This window comes from Drosophila ananassae, assembly GCF_017639315.1.
Source record: "Drosophila ananassae strain 14024-0371.13 chromosome 4 unlocalized genomic scaffold, ASM1763931v2 tig00000256, whole genome shotgun sequence".
In the NCBI taxonomy this organism is placed as follows: Eukaryota; Metazoa; Arthropoda; class Insecta; order Diptera; family Drosophilidae; genus Drosophila; species Drosophila ananassae.
In genome coordinates this window covers 542286-548741 of record NW_025319050.1, presented here as the reverse complement: position 1 = coordinate 548741, position 6456 = coordinate 542286, and positions in this window count along the sequence as shown.

The window sequence follows — 6456 nt, the reverse complement described above, 5'->3', positions numbered from 1 at the left end:
GCCACATATCAATGTTGTCTCATTAATTCTGAATAAAACGAGATAAATTTCATAAAAAAACAAGAAAGGAAAGCTAACTTCGGGCGGAGCCGAAGTTTATATACCCTTGCAGTTGAGTCGCAGTCCGCTAGGTGGCGACACGCATCTTATATTATTAGATATATAACGGATCGTATATAGTCGGCCGATCCTTATGAAATTTGGCATATCGAATTATTTTGCCCAAAGAGGCATCCATTGAAAATCCCATCCTTCTAACTTGAAAAACAACGAAGTTATGGCATTTCCGATCAATCAGTTATAAGGCAGCTATAGGATATAGACGGCTGATCCTTATGAAATTTGGCAGATCGAATAAGTTGGCCCAAATTAGAATCCATAGAAAGTCCTATCCTTCTAACTTAAAAAAAAACGAAGTTATGGCATTTCCGATCAATCAGTTATATGGCAGCTATAGGATATAGTCAACCGATCCCGGCCGTTCCGACTTATGTACTGCCTGCAACAGAAAGAAGGGTGTGTGCAAAGTTTCAACTCGATAGCTTTAAAACTGAGAGACTAGTTTGCGTAGAAACAGACAGACAGGTGTGCCTGTTTTTCAAGTTAGAATGATGGGAGTTTCAATGGATTCCTCTTTGGGAAAAATAATTCGATATGCCAAATTTCATAAGAATCGGCCGGCTATATACGATCCACTATATATCTAATAATAAAAGATGCGTGTCGCCACCTAGCGGACTACGACTCAACTGCAAGGGTATATCAACTTCGGTGTGCAACGCAGGAGACATCTCCGACCCTATAAAGTATATATATTCTTGATCAGGATCACCTCCTGAGTCGATATGAGCATGTCCGTCTGTCCGTCTGCCCGTCTGTCTGTCTGTCTGTCTGTTTCTACGCAAACTAGTCTCTCAGTTTTAAAGCTATCGAGTTGAAACTTTGCACACACCCTTCTTTCTGTTGCAGGCAGTACATAAGTCGGAACGGCCGGGATCGGTCGACTATATCCTATAGCTGCCATATAACTGATTGATCGGAAATGCCATAACTTTGGTGTTTTTTAAGTTAGAGGGTTGGGACTTTCCACACATGCTATGTTTGACCAATATATCTTATGTACAAAATTTCATAAGGATCGGCCGACTATATCCTATAGCTGTCATAGAACGATCGAAATTGGCATAACTTTGGTGTTTTTTAAGTTAGAAAGATGGGACTTAGTACAGATTCTATTTTGGGAAAAACAATCTGATCTGCCAATTTTCATAAGGATCGGCCGACTATATACGATCTTCTATATATCTAATAATATAAGATGCGTGGCGCCACCTAGCGGACTGCGACTGAACTGCAAGGGTATATCAACTTCGGCTCCGCCCGAAGTTAGCTTTCCTTTCTTGTTTAATTGAGAAATTGGGATTTGGTACAGATTCATTTTTTGGCAAAATAACTCGATTTGCCAAATTTCATAAGGATCGGCAAACTATATCCTATGGACGCCATATATCTGAAAGATCGGAAATGGAACAACCTTAACTGCAAGGGTATATCAACTTCGGCTCCGCTCGAAGTTAGCTTTCCTTTCTTGTTTTGTTTTTTTAAATGGATGTGTTCTATAATTGGCTTGCAATGTTTAAGTGCGAATTCACGTAATTTTCAGTTTAAATATAAAGCGATGAAAGCTCTACAGCTGCCTTAAGAAGGTAAGATCCATACGATTCACTTTGAATAGAATTGACTTTATACTTTTCCAAATTGATCAAAAATTTGCGGTGAAGAGATTCTCCACATTGTTCCGACTAATCTCTCAGTCCTTTTCCATGCTCTATGAATTGAATGCATTGTTCAATGTGTGATCTCAGAACATGTATGTATTTTTAAGGTTTCAGAAATTTCTTCGATTATATTCAGAGCATCAAGAGATTTGCTCAACTTTTCCAAGTTAGTTTTTAATCCTTTTCGTGCTTTACTGCATGTGAAACAAAGATCAACTACTTGATTCATAGCTTTGAAAGCATTTGTGAAAGGCACCATACTGAGAGATTCAACATTTTTGTAAATTTTGCGATCCATGAGCTTGTCCGCCTCTTTTAGAAGTTTTCTACTGGCGTTGCCCCCTAAACAATCACCATGATCATTTTTCGAAATCAGATTCAATTTTTGGGGCCATATCAACGCATTATCTCTTCCCAAAAGAGGAACTAAATCCTTCCAAAAAATATGATTGACAAATCCCATGAGAATATGCAATTCTGGAATATTGAATTTTTCTATTATGGCTGTACTATCATTTTCAATAAAAAAAGGGGGATTCACAGTACTATGACATTGTTTAGCATGTTTTTTATTTTTTCCACACAGTTGAAATTTTTTAAAATCTTTCTTTAAGTCTCCATATGTTTTTAATTTCAAAACATTGTTTTTCTCCAAACTCTCGACATTACAGCTACAACTACAGCTTGGATCGCAGTCATCGTTTTCTTTTTGTACGTTGCAATTTCTGAGATCAGTGAGAGAAATAAAACAGTATGGACAAGGATACATGGCTGATGCTGTCTGCTGTCCGTTTATAATAAGCAACAATTTTTTATCATAAGTTTCTTTAATGTTGGGAACAATGCACAACAGGACCAACACGTTTAACGCTCGTTAACTTAGCTCTTTTTCCCAGAGTGCCACTTTCGTGGCACCCTTTGAAAAAAAAAAACACCAGATAATTCGCGGGGAAATAATTGCGACTACAACAAGACTTACCAAAAACAGTTTAATTACGCGAATTTACAGGTCTGAAACATGTTTCTTTTCAACTGCATATATTTATATATACGTACAATACGGAGAGAAATCTGCTGCTATCTGCTAGCATTGCATTGCACTTTTAGGTTAGAATATCTTGCAAACCTAAAGTGATGCGAAGTGATTATTTCGGGTCTGGGTTATACATTTTTAAAAACTAATTTTTTCAAAAATTTTTAAAAGCCTTAAAATACGATTTCTGGAAAAGCGGATCAGGTACGATTTAACGGTTTTCAGATTATAAATCTGGAAGTCATTTGGAATAACTCCTCATAAAAATTGGAGCGATACATTTTGGAAAATCCTACTAAGTCTTCAGGAGACCTGTGTGTAGATATGTATATATATTTGCAGCAGTAGAAACACGCGTTTCGTATTATTATCCGGATACGGAAATATAATTTTAAATAACTGCGTACCATCACGAAGGAGGTGTTTTCGCTATCAACATTTCTCAAAGGGACGATAGAACTAATTCGTCTACGTCCTTGGTCCGTAATCAGTGGCAATAGTAAGGGTAAAATGAGCGTGTGCACGGGAAATTAACAAAGGAGCGTGCAGAATCTGATTCGTAATATTTGCTTAAAAGGAAAAATTCGTCCTCTTTAAGTAATTGCATCGAATATATATATACATAATATGTAGGTAGGCTGTATACTAATATATATAACTTATATAATTGAAGCAAAAGATATATACACTTATTTAAATAGAAAATAATTGTAAGTTTAAAATTTTATTTTTTAACCTTCAATTTTAAATATTTGTTCTGTATTTACAAAATTAAAATTTATTTTTTATATTAAATAAATACAGCTATTAAGCTTCGAGTGATTGTATAGTATTACGTCTCCTTGACATCAACCAGCAAAGTGACCAACTGGGGCGCGCGTTTAAATCTGTATTTACTGCACTTCGTATCCAGCCGCGAGAACGGTGAGGGTGGTGCGGTGGATGGAGTTGCTGTTTTTGAATACCCCTGACGTTTTACATCATCATTGGCACACGGCCTTCATCCTCTTTTATAATCGATGTTACAGCTCTCGTTCAGTTAACGATTTCTTCTATTCACCGCCTGCTGCTGCCAGCAAGCTCAAAAGGCCGCCTTGAACAGGCGTTCGCCACGTGCCGCTGACAAACTGCTTAAACACGCCATAGATGAATTCAAATATGGTCTGGTTTCTGTTGCTGCCGTCAGCGGCTGAAGCATTCCCTGCCTTTGCGCTCGAGAAATTACACACTTTGCGGCGTTTTGCGCTTTTAACAATTTTATTGTTATAGAACGTTTTTCGCTAGGTTGCCAATTACCAAGTGTTAGAATAGTCGAACACTGATTGGTTCTAATGGAATTCAGACGCGATGTTTTATGATTTTGTTAAATAAAGGCAAAATCAGGATTTTTATTATGAATGAAAAAAAGACTACTCGTTATAAAAATGAAAAATACGTTAATAAATTTCATTGTATTTATATGTATATGTATATGTATATGTATATGTATATGTATATGTATATGTATATGTATATGTATATGTATATGTATATGTATATGTATATGTATATGTATATGTATATGTATATGTATATGTATATGTATATGTATATGTATATGTATATGTATATGTATATGTATATGTATATGTATATGTATATGTATATGTATATGTATATGTATATGTATATGTATATGTATATGTATATGTATATGTATATGTATATGTATATGTATATGTATATGTATATGTATATGTATATGTATATGTATATGTATATGTATATGTATATGTATATGTATATGTATATGTATATGCATATGTATATGTATATGTGTATGTATATGTATATGTAATGTATATGTACTGACTGTTGGGCATATGACGGCATAAGACAGAGCCACATATTTGATTCTTGCATTCATATATTAGTATATACATATATAAAATATACGCTAATTCATATACTTATATGTATATGAATGACCGTAAGCACATGTGAACATGCAAGGTAATACACACATACGTAAATGTGTAAGATTTGATTATAGGTAAGCCATTCAAGATAAGCCTTCGTGTGGATTTACATTGAGGATATGATTATTAATCTAAAAAATCCACACTTCTTTTTCACGATAATAAACAATACCAGTGGTTAATTGGTTGAATAAATACGTTTAAACAGTTACCATTTTTACCAACCTTCTCAACATTGGACATAGAAATATTGGACGTAGCTATAGTTGGCAATAATAATAATATATTACATATATAACACCGGTCTACAGCATTTTTGCGCACGGGTTACACATATCTTATTTTTATACCCTTGCAGAGGGTATTATAATTTTGGTCAAAAGTTTGCAACGCAGTGAAGGAGACATCTCCGACCCTATAAAGTATATATATTCTTGATCAGGATCACCTCCTGAGTCGATATGAGCATGTCCGTCTGTCCGTCGGTCCGTCTGTCCGTCGGTCCGTCTGTCCGTCTGTTTGTTGTTTTTTTGTTGTTTTTTGTAGTTTTTTAAGTTAGAAAGATGGGATTTGGTACAGATTCTATTTTGGGAAAAACAATCTGATTTGTCGAATTTCATAAGGATCGGCCAACTATAACCTATAGCTATCATATAACTGATTGAACGGAAATGCTATAACTTCGTTGTTTTTCAAGTTAAAAGGGAGTTTCAATGGATTCCTCTTTTGGCAAAATAATTCGATATGCCAAATTTCATAAGGATCGGCTGACTATATACGATCCGCTATATATCTAATAATATAAGATGCGTGGCGCCACCTAGCGGACTGCGACTCAAATGCAAGGGTATATCAACTTCGGCTCCGTCCGAAGTTAGCTTTCCTTTCTTGTTATTTCTTATACACATAGAAATAAGAATAGGAACAAAAAAATGTTCTGAACTTGCTTTTATGTGTAATATAATTTATAATCACATCAATGAAAATACATTAATAATAAATCGCTATAACTTCTCAAAAAGCAAATATTTTCGAATTGTAATCGCATTTTTTTACATATTTTTGTTTATATAATCAATGTAAATTAACTAAAACCCATGCGCAAAAAAAATTTTTTCTTCTTGACCGGTGTAATATAACAATAATATAATAAATATTGGCATTAGCCGGGTCGGCTATAGTCGAGTTTGCCGAGTATAACCTTTCAACAAATAGATTCTCATAGATAGTAGCAAAATATTTTTATTTAGTAACATTCCATTTTTTGGAGGAGAAAAATTTTGACACAAACTTCATCTACGTGGATATTATTTTATATTACAATACTGTGTATGCATGTAAAGAATAGATTCGCTCGACCGGATCTATGGAAATCAAGCCAGGAATATGCCGTGTCGGGGAAAAAAATAGATCCAGGAAAAATTCAAATAGCTTTAAAAAAGCAGAAGATACTTTTTTTTAATAAAAAAAAATAGTCGGACATACATCTTAAATTCGTTTTGTTTTTCCGATTTAAATTTTTATCAACTGAGCCGTTTGAAATGTTATATAGTATAAACTATATAACCTAATAAGACCTATAAATCTTTATTGTAAAGTAAACATATTTTATAATAAATTATTTTTGAAAGAACATTTAAATTTGTATAAAAATTAAAGTTTAAAGAAAAATTTTTAGAATCAAAAC